Below are 16769 nucleotides of genomic sequence, written 5' to 3'. Positions count from 1 at the left end.
TGCCATTACACTCCAGCCTGTGCAACAAGAGTGAAACGCAGTCTCAAAAAAAAAGGAAAAAAAAAATCTAGCCTTCTAGAATGAGTTTAGAAGTACTGTCTCCAATTCTATTTTTCATACTAGTTTGAGTAGGATTGGTATTAGTCCTTCTTCATATCTTTGGAAAAATTCAAAAATGAAGTCATTGGTTTCCAGGCTTTTCATTCCTAGAAAACTCTTGATTTTTTTAACGTTTTACCTTCTTTATTACTCTTTATTACAGCTTTATTACAGCTTTGTTAATCTCATTAATTGTTATTTGTCTGTTCAAGTTCTGGATTTCTTCACATATTAATCTTGGTAGGTTGTATGTGTCTAGGAATGTATCCATTTCTTCTAGATTTTACAATTTTTTTTTTTTAGACGGAGTCTCGCTCTGACGCCAGGCTGGAGTGTAGTGGGTGATCTCGGCTCACTGAAACCTCCACCTCCCGGGTTCAAATGATTCTCCTGCCTCAGCCTCCCCAGTAACTGTAGATTTTACAATTTATTGGCATATAGTTGTCAATACTAGCTTCCAAGGGATCCTTTGAATTTTTGCAATATCAGTTGTAATGTCACCTTTTACATCTCTGATTTTATTTATTTTGGTCTTCTCTCTGAGTTTCTTGTTCTGGCTAAAAGTTTGTTAATTTTGTTTATCTTTCAAAAAATATTTTTCATTTTGTTGATATTTTGTATATTTTTAGTTTCAATTTCATTTATTTATGTTCTGATTATTATTATTTCTTTTCTTCTAATTTTAGGTTTGGTTTTCTCTTGGTTTTCTTTTTTTTTTTTCCTTTTTTTTATTATACTTGAAGTTCTGGGGTACATGTGCAGAACATGCAGGTTTGTTACATAGGTATACACATGCCATGGTGGTTTGCTGCACCCATTAACCCGTCACCTACATTGGGTATTTCTCCTAATGCTATCCCTCCCCTAGCCCCCCACCCTCCAACAGGCCCCAGTGTGTGATGTTCTGCTCCCTGTGTCCGTGTGTTCTCATTGTTCAGCTCCCACTTATGAGTGAGAACATGCGATGTTTGGTTTTCTGTTCTTCTGTTAGTTTGCTGAGAATGATGGTTTCCAGCTTCATCCAAGTCCCTACAAAGGACATCAACTCATCCTTTTTTTATGGCTGCATAGTGTTGCATGGTGTATATGTGCCACATTTTCTTTATCATGTCTATCACTGATGCGCATTTGGGTTGGTTCCAAGTCTTTGCTATTGTGAACAGTGCTGCAATAAACATACGTGTGCATGTGTCTTTATAGTAGAAAGATTTATAATCCTTTGGGTATATACCCAGTAATGGGATTCCTGGGTCAAATGGTATTTCTGGTTCTAGATCCTTGAGGAATTGCCACACTGTCTTCCACAATGGTTGAACTAATTTACACTCCCACCAACAGTGTAAGAGCATCCCTATTTCTCCACACCTTCTCCAGCATCTGTTGTTTCCTGACTTTTTAATGATCACCATTCTAACTGGCATGAGATGGTATCTCATTGTGGTTTTGATTTGCTTTTCTCTAATGACCAGTGATGACGAGCTTTTTTCTGCATGTTTGTTGGCCTCATAAATGTCTTCTTTTGAGAAGTGTCTGTTCATATCCTTTGCCTGCTTTTTAATGGGGTTGTTTTTTTCTTGTAAATTTGTTTAAGTTCTTTGTAGATTTTGGATATTAGCCCTTTGTCAGATGGATAGATTGCAAAAATTTTCTTCCATTCTGTAGGTTGCCTGTTGACTCTGATGATACTTTCTTTTGCTGTGCAGAAGCTCTTTAGTTTAATTAGATCCCATTTGTCAATTTTGGCTTTGTTGCCGTTGTTTCTGGTGTTTTAATCATGAAGTCTTTGCCTAACCCTATGTCCTGAGTGGTATTGCCTAGGTTTTCTTCTAGAGTTTTTTTTTTATGGTTTTAGGTCTTACGTTTAAGTCTTTAATCCACCTTGAGTTAATTTTTGTATAAGGTGTAAGGAGGGCGTCCAGTTTCAGTTTTCTGCACATGGCTAGCCAGTTTTCCCAACATCATTCATTCTGTATGTACTTTAATGTTGATATCCTTCTGTAGATTTGAAATGTTCTCTATTATTATCTTTTTGAATAGACTTTCTACCCCCATCTCTCTTTCTGCTCTTTCTGTACCTTCTCTTCAAAGCCAATTTTAGATTTTTCCTTTGGAGGCTATTTTCTAGATTTTGGAGGTGTGCTTTATTCTTTTTTATTATTTTATTTTCAGTTGTCTTCTGTTGAAAGATTCTGATGCATTCTTTAGTATGTCAAATAAATTTTTTAGCTCTAGAATTTTTTAAACTGATTTTTTAAAACTATTTCTGTTTGTTAAATTTATCTGATAGGATTCTGAATTCCTTCTCTGTGTCACCTTGAGTTTTGTTGAGCTTCCTCAAAGCAGCTATTTTAAATTTTGTCTGAAAGATAACATGTCTCCATCACTCTGGGACTGGTCATTGCTGCCTTATTTAGTTTGTTTAGTGAGTTATGTTTTCTTAGATGGTCTTGATGCTTGTGGATGTTTGTTGATGTCTGCACATTGAAAAGTTAGGTATTTATTTTAGTCTTTGCAGTCTGGGTTTGTTTGTACCCATCTTTCTTGGAAAGGCTTCCAAAGTACTCAGGGGAATTTAGTGTTTTGATCTAAATATTTGGTCACTGCAGCTGTATCTGCATTAGGGGACACCCCAAGCCCAGTAATGCTATGACTCTTGTAGACTTGTAGATATACTTCCTTGGTGGTCTTGGGTAAGACCCAGGAGAATTCCCTGGATTACCAGGAAAACTCTTGTTCTGTTCTCTTACTTTCTCCCAAGAAAACACAGTCTCTCTCTGTCCATGCTGAGCTGCCTGGAGCTTGGGGAGGTGTGACATAGCACCCCTATAACCACCAACACTGGGACTACATTGGGCCACATCTGAAGCCAACATAGCAGTAGGTTTTGCCTAAGGACTGCAGTGAGTATGGCCTTGGTACTGTCAATTTTCACTCAAGGACCAAGGGCTCTTCAGTTAGGAGGTGCCAAATTCAGTTTGCCTTATGTCCTTCCCTTCAGGATGGCGAGTTCCTGTCCCATTCCAGGGTTGGTCCAGAAATGTCATCTAGGAGCCCAGGTCTAGAGTCAGGAACCTTAGGAATTCACTTGGTGCTTTACTTTACTGTGGCTGAGCTGGTACCCAAGCCACAAGACAAAATTCTCCCCCCTCTTTCATCCCCTCTTCTCATGCAGAAGATGTCTCTCCCCATGGCCACTCCCACTACAGGCCTATAGTAAGTGCCGTCTGGCTACTGCTAATGTTCACCCAAGGACCGAGAGTTCTTCATTCAGCTTATTGTGAAAGCTACCAGGCTTGGATTTCTTCCTTCGGGGCAGTGGGGTTTCTTCTGTCCCACGGTTGTTCCAGAAATCTCATCCAGAAGCCAAGACTTGGAATTAGGGACCCCAGGAGCCCACTTAGTACTCTCTCCACAATGGCCCAACCACACACGATCTACAAGACAAAGTCCTCTTTGCTTTCCTCTCCTTTCCTAGAGCAGAAGTCTCTCCCCATAGTCACCACAGCAGGGGATGTTCTGAGTCACACGTGGAGCCAGCATGTCTCTGAGTCTCACTTAAGGCCCATGGTGAGTACCACCTTGGTATTGCTGCTAATTATTCAGGGTCCAAGGGCTCTTTAATAAGCAGGTGATGGATTCTGCCAGGACTGGGTCCTTCCCTTCCAGGTAGCAGATTCCCTTCTGGCCCAGGCTGTGTCTATAAATGTTAGCCAGGGGCCAAGGCCTGGAATAGGATCCTCAGGACTCTGCCTGGTGCCTTATTCTACTGTTACTGAGCTGGGTATCCATGTTGCAAGACAAAGTCCTCTTTACCTCCCCTTCTCCTCTCCTCAAGTGAAAGGAAGGAATCTCTCTTAGATCTGTAGGCGGCAGTTACTCAGGCTGGGGAGGGATGATGCAGGCACTCCTTTTGCCAGCCCAGTTGGTGTCTCAGTAGGTCATGCGCTCCTCAAGTACACTGGCTCTGAGCCCTGCACAGCAGTAAGACTTATCCAGGAATTGTAGGTTTTGTGGCCTAGACTGCCTTTCAAGTTTATTTAAGACCCCACAGTGCTTTAGCCCATGGGGGTGGAGCTAGCTGGAACTCAGGTTCTGGTCACTGGCATTGACAATTCCCCTCTGGCCAGAGCTTGTCTAAATGCTCCCCCTGTGAGCACTGGTCGAATTCTGACCTATGTTGCTTTCCACTGTGATAGAGCAGCACTGAGTTCCAATACAAAGTCCCACACTCACAGCACTCTCCCTCTCCCAAGTTCACAGACTTTCTTTGCACCACAAGGCTGCTGTCGAGGAAATGTGGGAAGAGTGGTGTTGGCAATTCAGGACTGTCTTTCCTATCTTCTTCAGAGCTTCTTCTTTCCTTGCTATGATGTTAAAACCAGGTACTGTAATAGCTCACCTGCTTTTTGATTTTTATGAAGTTGCTTTATTGAGTGGACAGTTGTTCGATTTGCTATTCCTGGGGTATGGTAGGGGGTAGAAATTGCTGGAGGGTTCTATTCAGCCATCTTGCTCTGCCTCCCTCTACTTTAAATTATTGGTAGAATCTATCATAATGGAGAGTTCTGTTTTTTCCTAATACATGTTTGATAGTTTAATAGTTAAGAAACATTTGGATTTTATTTCTTCACATGCCAGTTTTGGTAAATTGTTTTTTTTAATATATTAAATCGTTTGGCATAGGTTGTTAAATTTATTAATATAAAGTTATTTGTGATGCAATATAATTTTTTTAAGTTTCTATAGAGTATGTTATAATATTTTCTAGTTTGCTCCAAATACTTGGTATATTGTGTTTTCTCTTGTTTTTCTTCATAATTTTTGTTTGATGAGTTTTCATGAAACAAACTTCTGGGTTTGATCTAAATATAGATCAAATTTAGATCTAAATTTAGATCTAAAAATTAACAAATTTGATCTGTTTTTATTCCTGTACTGTTTTCGCTTTTGTTGATCTTTGTTCCCATATTTATTTTCCTCCTTCCACTGCTTTTCAGTTTGAGTTCCTCTTATTCTTCCACCATTTTTAGATGAAAACGTGTCATTAATTTGAAAACTATTTTTTTCTAATGTAAACATGTAAGTCTATAAATTCCCACGTGAGCACTTCTTAAGCTTCATCCCACAAATGTTGATATGTTGTATAGGAACTGTACTCAAAGCAAGTGGTCTCAAATTCTCCACCTATTATGTGTTTACGGCAATGTCTCCAAATGAAATGCAGCCCCCTTCTGGAAGGAGATCTGTCTTCTTCATCACCCTTCTCATCACCTAAGAATTTATGGCTGCTTTTAACTCATCAGAGGACTCAATGGTCCAAAAGAGGTGTGAGTCAAGTAGATTGAGGTGGGCAGGGGCTTGGTCCTGGGAATCGGGGCATGATGGGGATTTGCATGGGAAATCTGCAGAGTGGTTGGAGCCAGGGGACCATGATATGTATCCAAGGGGTAATATTGAGGCAAAAATAGGAGAAGCAAAATCTCATATCAGGTTCAAGTCATGAGCACATATGCAGGAAAATAAGATGAAATGAGAAAATGGATACACCTAGAAAGAGAAAAAGAGTTTTAGAAGAAAAAGTGGAGAGAGGGCAAGGATTTTCAGCAGACAGGATCAAAAACGTCAAATTTCCCTTTTTTGGATGCCAGATGTATGCATGCAGATGAGTACATATGGTTTAAATGGAAAGCATGCCCAGCTCCTGAGATATTCTCCCCATCTTCATATTCCTTGCCTCCTTTCATCATAAGTTCCTGGTTTCATGACTAAAAGGTCTGAAATTTTTTAAGATTTTAAATAAACTAGTAAGCACTTAATTGAAAAGTCATTTACCCCAAAATATTATTACATTTATATTTATTAAAAACAAACTATTGTGCTTTATTGTCACTTAAAATTCCAACATAGACCATAGGATTACAAAATTATTCTATTATGTATCTTTGTAAGTTATTTAGCATAAATTCTAGTGTTTTTGTGCTCTAAACAAGGAGACTGAGGTCTACGTAGATCAAATAGTTTCTCTAAAGTTCTAATTGCTGTGACTCTCCTGCAGTTAGGGAGAATTTTCTACTTTGGGCTGTATCTAGCAATACTCTCAGTGATGTAACTTAGGGTAATATTTTTTAAGAATAAACTTCAATAATACAACTTCTTTGATATGAGAAACATTTAAATGCTTCTTATCAATCCATGAATCAAAGCTTTTATGACATTTTGAGGTTATCTCTGTTTACATGTACCCAGTACTCCTAGAATATTATAGATGCTTAGTAAATTTTTTTTTCAAAAAAAAAGCATCAATTCTTCCATGCTCAGATATCATTATGTTATAAATATTAGAAATAGAAAAGATTTCATCCATATTTATACAATTAGAGAATGCGTGCTTGTTTGTTTCTGGATGACTTTATATGTCAAAAACAAAAAAAAACCCTGTGATGAAACAAGGAGGTAGAGGTGACAAAAATGGGTTTCTCTTCTGTAATTATTTTGAGTTTTATTCAGCTAATTCAAAGGCTAGTTCATTCTAGAAAAATAAAATTGATGCAAACTCATCAGAGTCTACTTGTGCCAACTTTTTTTAACTACCACGTAGGCTTGTTGGTAAAAAATAGAATTGACTGAACTTGAAAAGCCATTGATGAAAACAGGCACTTAAATTCCCCGTGATGACATGTTTTTTTTTCTCTTTAAAAAACTTGGTTTTCACTACATAAAATAAATGGTCATATCACAAAGCAAACGCAGCTATCACAAACCTACGTCAATGACATTGACTCTATTTCCTTGCACATTTTTCCCATTTTCACAGCTGTGAAATCCGGAGGCCCCTTATAGTGCATGCCAATTTACAATTATGTTCCACAGGCATTGATTTGGCCTTACTAATTTATAAAATTGTAGCATTTCTAAAGAAATACTACAATGGCATGTTGTAGTATGGCTAATTTTTTATACCCAGTGCCTAGTATAGTGTGTGGCAGATTGTAGTGGGTCAGTGAATGTGAAAGAGTTTCGATATTGTTAAGTCCATATTCACCGCTAAATTTTGGTGTCTTATAAGTTTTAATTGCTCAAAGAAAATATGGTCCATGGGAAAGGGAAAGAGTGGAGCTGAGTTAATGAATGATTCAAACTAGTTTTCCAAGGGGCCCTGCAAGGGAAAGAAAGTTGACTAACATATGTGCTGGGTAGCCATGCCCAGAGAGAGCAAACCCTTTCATGGGTGAAACACTCTTCAGGTTTCAGGTCATTTTAGGGACTTGCTGGTGAATGGCTAGCCACAAAGGTAATATTTATCAAGTTACTCAGGTTAAGTTCATCATTAAATTTCCTATTTTCTTTCTCCCGGAATCTCGTGGGTTTTGTTTAATGTTGGAGACAGATGGTGCTGAGGCATTTCAGGTGTTAGTTGATGACATTTTGGTTTTCCTAGGTTCTTTCCAAGTAGATTAAATCCAACAGTACATCACTTGCGTTTCCCAGCATCATAGTCTTGCTGGCTCCCTGATGCCTGAACCAAATATTTGATCCTTCAACCATACTCACGCTTCCTGCTCTGCCCACAAGTTCTCCCTTCGAACACCAGGCACCATCTGTTAAATTGAAGTGAGGAGGAAATGAGAAAGAGTTATATGAATGCTGCAACTGATCAGTTATCTAGTGATATCTAATTAGCTCATCTCTGATTATCATATAATTAAAGATATCTATCATATCCCTAGCTCAACCCCAGCACCGAATAGTTCTCTTTGTCACAAGTCAGGAAGGACAATACATCATCCCAGCGCTGCCTGAGAAGCAAGTCAGCCTCACAGCTCAGCAGGTTTTGCTTCAGTTCTTCCTCACTGGTGACCGATTGTCTGAGGCATCCCCTCTCTAAAGCATTGCATGAAATCTTTTCTCACATTTGCTCTGAAGCGGGAAGGGAAATGAGTAAGGACCGTATCTTCTTTGTTGCTTTTCTATCATCCTGGCTTCAGCTTTTTGTATCTTGTTGAATAGAAAGATGATGTGAAGCCAGCTGTTCCCCTCTCCTTGGCTCCTGGAAGAGGGTCTCAAACTCTTTGTCTGCGAAAGCAGGGTGTCAAGAGGACAATGGAAGGTAACGATGGAAAAGAGAGGCTCACTCTTCCTTTCTTCTTTGCATTCTTCTCAAAACTAAGAGAGGTGTTGGGGAGAGAGAGACCTGCAAGTAAGCTCACAAGAAATGACTGCAGTGATGATAGGAATAGCTAACTGCTGTTGAGCAACACTTTTGGCAAGCAGTGGCTATTTTAAACATAATACACAACACTGTATGATATTATACATAACGTGCATCTTTTATATGGTAATATGACAGTTATTTTAAAAATGAAGAAACTGAGGCTGGGAGAAGCCACATGCCTTGACCAATCTGTAACTAATATGCAGGGAAGCAACTCGCAGACCCTGGTCTCTGCCTCCAGAAGCTCAACTGTGCCCTTAACAATCTGTAATAATAGTTTGCCCACGAATATATTACATATCTTTCTGAACCTCAGTGTTCCCATCTGCAAAACAAGGATGGAAATCCTTACTTCAAAGAGTTTTTGTGAGAATTATATAAGTAAATGTACCTAAAAATCCTGATTTTAATACATGACCCATGGATGTTCAGATCCTTTTTAATTTAACCTGAATTTCTGTAGCTATCATAGTCTGATTTATGTAGCATATCTTTAAATGCCAACAGCATGTCAGACACCAAGACTGCCGTGATAAATGAGATATCCAGGAGTCTTTCCTCAATAGCCCCTGGTCCAATGACGGAGTCAAATATATATATAAAATGAACATGGTACAGAAAGATAGATATTATCAAGTACCTCTGAAATGTCTGGGAAACCTTAGAAAATCATGTAACAATTGAGATTGGTTTTGAAGCGTGAATAAGAGTTAATGAGGGAAACACAGGTGAGTAGAAGGACATTTCTATGTAAAATGTGTCAAAGCATGAAGATATGAAACTACATATTTAATTTTTACCGATTTTTAATAATTTAATGGGTTTCTGCAGCCATCACCACTGGGCACTTTTAGAACATTTCCAATATTCTCCAAAATTGCCTCGTACTGTCAGCTCCCACCTACATTACCAAATCACTGATCTACTTTCTGTTTTTAGAGTTGCTTTTTTAGAAATTTCATATAATGAAATCAAATATTATGTAGTCTTTTAAATCTGACTTCATTCACTTAGTAAAATATTTTGAGGTCCATTTATGTTGCAGTAGACAGGAGTAGTTCATTTATTTTTATTCCTGGACACTATTCTGTATTTCATGTACAAACAGGTCACATGTGTTCATCCATTCATCAGTTGATGGACAATTGCATTATTTCTAGTTTGGAGTTAGGAAAAATAATGCTGCTATGTCATTCTGTGCACCTGTATTTATTTCTCTTAGGCAGATACTTAGGACTGTAATTACTGAGTCATATATTATGTGTTTAACTTTTTAAGAAATATTAAGGTATAAATAATTTATCAAAGTTGCTGGACTCTTTTACCTTCTGTCTAGCATTTTTTTAGTATTCTACTGTTCTATATTCACTTCAACTCTTAGTATCCACAGTTTTTTAGTATAGCATTCTAGTAGGTCTCTCATGAAGACCATTGTGATTTTCATTAGCACTCCTTTAATGACAGTGCAGTTAAATGCATTTTCATGTGCTTATTAATCATGGGTATATATTTATATAGACATGTTTATATACATAACTATATATTAAATATGTGTAAGTATGTATATAGAGGGGATATGAAATATGTATTAAAATCTTTCCCATTTTTTACTTCAGTTGCTTGACTTCTTACTGTTGAGTTGCATTCTGAATATAAGTCCTTTATCAGATATTTGATTTGCAAATATTTTCTCCTAGTCTGTGCCATGAATTTTTATTTTAAGGTCATGTTAGTTGCAGAATCTTTATTAAGTTCATTTACCAAGTTTTTGTTTAACGAATGCTGTTTTTAATATCATATCTAAAACATTTTTATTTTATCCAAAATTGCAAAGATTTCATTCTATATTTTCTTCTAGACGCTTTATATTTTTCACTTTAACATTTAGATCTATGACACATTTTGAGATAATATTTGTATATGGTGTGAGTTAAGGATCTAAGATTATATTTCTTATGAAGACATCTCATTGTCCAGCATCAGATATCGAAAACATGATTCTTTTCAAATTAGATTTCCTTGATACCTTATTTCCAGCCTCCCTATGGTATTCCTTGGATATATAGGCCTATCCTTAAACCAGTACCACAGTGTTTCTTGATGCTGTAGCTTGATATTAAATTTAAAAATTTGGGAGTGCAAGTTCCCTAATTTTTTTTCATTTTTTTTATTCATAGTAATTTGCATTTTTCCATAAATTATAACATTACTCTGTCAGTTTTTCCATAAAAATTCTGCTAGGCCAGATATACCTGTAGTCTCAGCTACTGGGAAAGTTGAAGCAGGAGGATCAGTTGAGCACAGAATTTCAAGGCTGTGGTGCACTATGATTGCACCTGTGAATAAACACTGCGCTTTAGTGTGGGTGACATAAAAAGCCTGCTAGGATTGTGCTAGGGATTGCCTTGAATCCATAGATCAATTAAAGGAAATTTTCTATCCTAAAATTATTGAGTCCTTATTTACAACTTGTCGATTTTTCTTAGCAATATTTTGTAGTTTTCAATGCAAAAGTATTTATTTTGTTAAATTAATTCTTAGTATTTTATTATTTGTGTTATTAGCTTAAGTAGAATTGATTTCTTTCTTTTTTGTTAGTATGTAGAAATAAATTTTTTTATGTTGATTTTGCATCCTGTGAAATTTCTGAACTCATCTATTTGTTTCAGTAGGGTTTTTAAGATATTCTTTAGAATTTTCTACAAACATTATCAAGTCATCCACAAAAAAATACAGTATATTGATTTTGTATTATATGAAATTAGTAAGTGATTTATTTGTTCTAGCAGCTTGTTAAAATACATATTCTTTAAGATTTTCTGCATGTATTATCATGTCTGTAAACCAATACAATTTTCTTCCTTTCCAGTTTGGATTCCTTTAATTTGAAACTTAGTAAAACCTTGAATAGGAGTAGTGAGAAAAGAAATATTCACTGCATTCCTTATATTGTGGGGAAAGCACTCAATCTTTCACTGTAAAGAATGATATTAGCTACAGGTTTTTCCCATATCCCTGTACCACTTAGAGAACATTAGCTTCTATTCTACATTTTTTAAAAAAATTTATCATGAATAGGTGCTACCTTTTGTCAAATGTTTTCTGAATCTATTGAGATAATCATGTATTGTGCCCCTCCTTTATTCTATCAATACTTGTATTACATTGATTAGCTTTTACATGTTAAACTAACTTTGTATTCCTGAGATAAATCTCACTTGGTCTTCAAATATAATCATTTTTACATATTGCTGAAATTACATTGCTAAATTTTTTGAGGATTTTTACATTTATGTTCAAGAGGGTTACCGATATATATTATTTCTTATTATTTTTAGTGTCTTTTTGGGGGTTTTGTATCAGAGTTATACTGATCTTATGAAGTGAGTTGGAAGTATTTTCTCCTTCTCTATTTTCTGGAATAGTTTGAGTACAATTAGTATTTATATTTACTCTTTAAATATTTGGTAGAATTCACCAGTAAAGCCATTTACACCTGGGCTTTTCTTTCCAAAGAGATTTTTACATTACAGAGTCAATGTCTTTATTTCCAATAGGTCTATTCATATTTTCTATAAATCAGTTCTTGAGTCAGTTTCAGTAATGATATTTTTCTAGGAATTTTTTTCCATTTAATATATGTTGTCATATTTTTGTCAAAAAGGTGTCTCAATATTTTCTTAACATGTTTTAAATGTATATATAATGATGACCCCTCTTTCATCCCTGATAGTGGTAAGTTGATATCCTCTCTGTTATCGACTGAATGTTGGTGTTCCCCCAAAATTCCCTTGTTGAAATTTCATCCTCAGCATGATGGTATTTAGAATTGGGATCTTTGAAAGATAATTAGACCACGAGGGTGGAGCCCTCATAAATGGAATAAGTGCCCTTATAAGAAAAGGGCAGAGAACTGTGTAGCTCTTATTTCGCCAGCGAATATAGGGAGAAGTTGGCCGTCTTCAACCCAGAAGAGAGTTCTCACAGCACCTGCTGGGACTCTAATCACAGCATCAGCTGGGACTCTGATAGTGGACTTTCAGCCTCCACAACTATGAGAAATGTGCTCCTGTTTCAAAGCCAACCAGTCTATGGTACCATGTTGTAGGGCTCTACCCTCGTGGCCTAATTATCTTTCAAAGGTCCCACTTCTAAATACCATCGCGCTGAGGATGAGATTTCAACAAGGGAATTTTGGGGGAACACCGACATTCAGTCGATAACAGAAAGGATATCAACTTACCACTATCAGGGATGAAAGAGGGGTCATCATTTAAACTGATTAAAATATTCCTTTTTTTCTTAGTCAGTCTAGCTAAAGTTTTATCATTTAAAAAATATTTTTAAAAGTCAATGCTTGGTTTTATTAATTTTCTCTGTTTTGTGTTCTATTTTATTTTCACTCTGTTACTCTATTAAATATTCTTGATACTCTGTTTGGATATAATTTGTTCTTCCATTTCTAGTTTCTTAATGTAGAGCTTAGATTATTTATTTGAGATCTTTCTTTGTGTGTGTGTATATGTGTGTGTGTGTGTAAAGCTATAAATATCCTTCTGAACATTGCTTCAGCTACAAACCATAATTTTATGTTTTTTTATTTTAATTCAATTAAAATTCCTTTCTAATTTTCTCTTTGATATCTTCATTTATCTTTTTCTTACTTAGAAGTGCGTTGTGTTATTTCCAAAAATTTGGAAATTCCCAAATTTCTTTCTCTTGTTGATTTCAAGTGTATTCCATTTTGTTTAGAGAACATACTTTGCATGACTCCAATTCCTTCAAATTTATTTATAATTTTTTGTGGAACATCATATGGTTTATTTTACCCAAAGTTATAGGAGCTTTTCATAAATAAACATTTCTGAATATGTTGCTTTGATTTAGAAAATTTCCAGAGCTCTGAAATGATTGTTTTTGACAATTTGTTTAGTTTCAACTTGCTTTTGGGGGAGAGGGTTTGCCTATCTTATTACTCCGCAATAGCCAGAAGTCCAACCTCAATTAAATTATGTAATTTAAAATTTTATAGGGCCTTGATGTTCGACTGGCATTTGTTTGATTTTCCCAGTAGGGGGTAAACTCTTTAGATTCATATTCATCTTTGTGTCTTACATGGCACCTATCACAGTGCTCCCAAATTCCTTAACTTCAGTGATTGGCTTTCAAATGCACTTTTCCATTAGAAAACTCACTGACTGACTGAACAGACTCATACAAAATGGCAATTTTAAAAAGATCTCATATTGTCATTCTTTCTTTCATTGATCAAAAAAGGAATCTCCACCATTTTAACATGCATCGATTAGAAAGTAATAATTTTAAGAGGTTTATCAAAACGCTTGCTTTAATGCTAGAAAACTGTTGAGTGAAGATCAGCATAGCAATCTCAGTATGCACTATATCAAGTTTAAAGGGATATTACCAATTTCTGCTGGGAGCATTTTAACAACAGGCAACAGCTTTAATAGTAGCGAATTTAAATCTGATACTACTTTTTACAGTATATCTTTTAGGATAATAGTTCATAAAATACAGAGCATAGAGGACCAATTTCCAAGCCAAAGTGGGAGGTGGAGCTCACTAGGGATGTATTATTGTTTACTTTTATATTTGAGTCTGGGTTATTACTTTCAGATGTTTATAAGATCCACCTTGGCTTCTCTCATGCAGGCTATTTATCAAAGTTTCCCTGTACAGTTTTATCTCATCTCCAGTAACATATATGCTGAATTATTTAATCTTTTTGACTTTTTCATGATAAAAAGTCACACACTTTAATTCCATTTTCGGCAAAGAAATAATTCAATTAAAGTTGTATACAAAAATTATTCAGAGAAAAGTATTCAGAGAAAAATTGCCTTTAATCTCAACCTCATTTTCCCTAATGACATTGGTTAAAATAAAATAGAAGAAAATAAAATAGGATGAAATCAAGCTAATTAAGTACATACATAAATAAAATCATGACTGTTCTTGAGACTGTTGGTCAGATAGCAGATTTATTGGTTTCACAGTTAGTAACCATCCTCCTTAGGGTGACAGAATGGAAACAGTCCCTCATTTAGTCTAGCCAAAATTTCTGTAGTAAATTAATTTGCAGACTGTATTTGTAAAATAGTGTTGGAGAATGTATGAGTGACCTTATATAAGTCCGTTATGTTTTATTATGTTTACAGAAACAATAAAGATGTAATACTAAACAAAGATAAAAGCAGAGGAGTTGTATTACGTTTAAAATAATATTGGCTGGGCATGGTAGCTCGCACACCTGTTAGCTCAACACTTTGGGAGGCCAGGAGTTTGACATTAGCCTGAGCAACATAGCAAGATCCTGTATCTATTGAAAAAAAAAAAATAGCTTTGCCTAGTAGTACATGCCTGTTGTCCTAACTACTGGAAAGGCTGAGGCAGATGGGATTGCTTGAGCCCAGAAGGTGGAGACTGGAGAGAACTATGATTGCACCACTGCACTGCAGCCTGGATGATGGGGCAAGACCCTAAATATCCTAAATAAATAGGCCTGGCACTGTGGCTCACATCTGTAATCCCAGCACTTCGGGAGGCCAAGGCAGGTGAATCAACTGAGGTCAGGAGTTCTAGAGCAGTCTGGCCAAAATGGTTAAACCCCGTCCCTAGTAAAAATACAAAAATTAGCCAGGTGTGGCAGCACGCACCTGTAATCCCAGCTACTCGAGAGTCTGAAGCAGGAGAATCACTTGAATCCGGGAGGCGGAGGCTACAGTGAGCTGAGATTGCTCCACTGCACTCCAGGCCTGGGTGACAGAGCAAGACTGTCTCAAAAAAAAAAAAAAAAAAAAAATATATATATATATATATATATATAATTACCTAATTAATTAAATAAAATATTATTGAGCATTATGCTATTAATTTCCATTTATAGTCTTCTGCTTATTAAAATTATTTAGAATTGTTTTCTTCACAATTCCCATTTCGCCCTTTGTTCTGAGATGATGTAAACAATATCCCTACTTAGATAGTTTTTAAGTCATATGTTGTTATCTGACTGGTTCTCCAGCTAATACCAATAGTTTTAAAACTATTTCTCTGATTTATTCATCACACATGCCAGTTATTACCATAATCCAGAGACTCAGTACATCAGCTGTATATTGTAAGAATGGTCTTACAAAGTGATGATTTAAACTTTTCATAGCTTGAGGGGTTATTTCCCAAACCTCCACTCTATTCCTGTGATATGGCCTTCTTCTGCCTGTGATATCTTTGTGCCAAATCACATTACTTCCATGGGCACATTTTTCAAAAACCAGAGAGAAGTTCGCAGATTCTGGTCTTCTTTTTCACCTTATTTCTTCCAAAACTATTGGTTCAAAATCTCTTCTCTGATTGCAGTTCTCAGGAGAAAATTTTCATCTTCCTTTACTAAATTCAACCCTTAGTTTTTTTGTTTTGTTTTGTTTTTCCTTTTCAAAATAATGAAAACATCTACAAACATTTTCAAGTCACCATTTGTACCATTTGTGCATATGATAAAAATCCCCAGGTTTTTTAAAAGTTATATAAAAATAAACTGAAGTACACTAAAATTTGGTAATTTGGGGTTTTATTATTGGATTGGATAGGGATTATTTTAGACATGGATGATGAATACAAGCACACCAAAATTCCAAGGACTGCTATTAGTAATATAGTTCATATTTTTGAAAAAGCTGAATTTTCTATACATTTAAATGCTTTCTTTCTCTTCATGTATTCCCTCCATGACACTAATAAATAAAGCATTAAAATGAAAAATGCCTTTTATTTAGATTACCATTCAAATTTATATCTAGTTCTGTCTTCCGTTCACATTTTTTTGTAAAACTTCTCATGAAACTTTCTTAGCCAGAATCTCACAGCAGTTTTAGCAACTTTTCTAAAAAACAAAACAAATAAATAGACAATAAAACTTCACAAATTTTAATGGGGCCATACAAACTCTAAAAGTTGAAAAGACATTTACACTATCTAGTCTATTATCTAGTTTTTAAAATCCTCCAGAGGTTATATGATTTGCTCTAAGTCACACTGCTGGCTAAATTAGAAACCCAGCTAGAATTCTGGCGTTCTGACCATGAATGCAGGGCTGCTTCTGACTGAATTTGCAGTTCTGGCTTTGAGTCCAAAAATACTAAGTGATATCCTGGAAATATACCAGATCTGCAGAAATGTGCGTGACTTCAATGAAAATATTTGTTCAGGCTGTGTAGGGTGGCTCACGACTGTAATCCCAGCACTTAAGGAGGCAGATGCGGGAGGATAGCTTGAGCCCAGGAGTTAGAGACTAGCCTGGGCAACATAGCAAGAACCCAGTCTCCACACAAAGGGAAGCAAAAACAAAACAATAAAATATTTGTTCAGAGGTCAAGGAGCAAAAGATATTGGTGAACTCCTTTCCTTTGGAAATAACATGTTAAGTATCTTGTATATTTTC

At 36.0% G+C, this 16769-nt stretch overlaps 1 long non-coding RNA gene across 5 annotated transcripts in view; it reads right to left on the bottom strand.

The window, feature by feature from the left end:
* Positions 1-7154: 7154 nt before the first annotated feature.
* Positions 7155-16769, bottom strand: part of LOC109025650 (uncharacterized) — a 33339-nt gene continuing 23724 nt past the window's right edge. For 4 of the 5 annotated variants that reach the window (XR_008677101.2, XR_008677103.2, XR_008677102.2 and 1 more), the window contains 4 exons: positions 16110-16211; positions 14989-15105; positions 8010-8262; positions 7155-7697 (listed from right to left, as the gene is read on the bottom strand). This is a non-coding gene — a long non-coding RNA (uncharacterized lncRNA). The remainder of the gene's footprint in view (positions 7698-8009; positions 8263-14988; positions 15106-16109; positions 16212-16769) is intronic. The other variant, XR_008677104.2, reaches the window with a different exon arrangement.

This window comes from Gorilla gorilla, chromosome 12 (assembly GCF_029281585.2).
Source record: "Gorilla gorilla gorilla isolate KB3781 chromosome 12, NHGRI_mGorGor1-v2.1_pri, whole genome shotgun sequence".
NCBI classification, from domain to species: Eukaryota; Metazoa; Chordata; class Mammalia; order Primates; family Hominidae; genus Gorilla; species Gorilla gorilla.
This window is presented reverse-complemented; position numbering and strand designations above follow the sequence as displayed.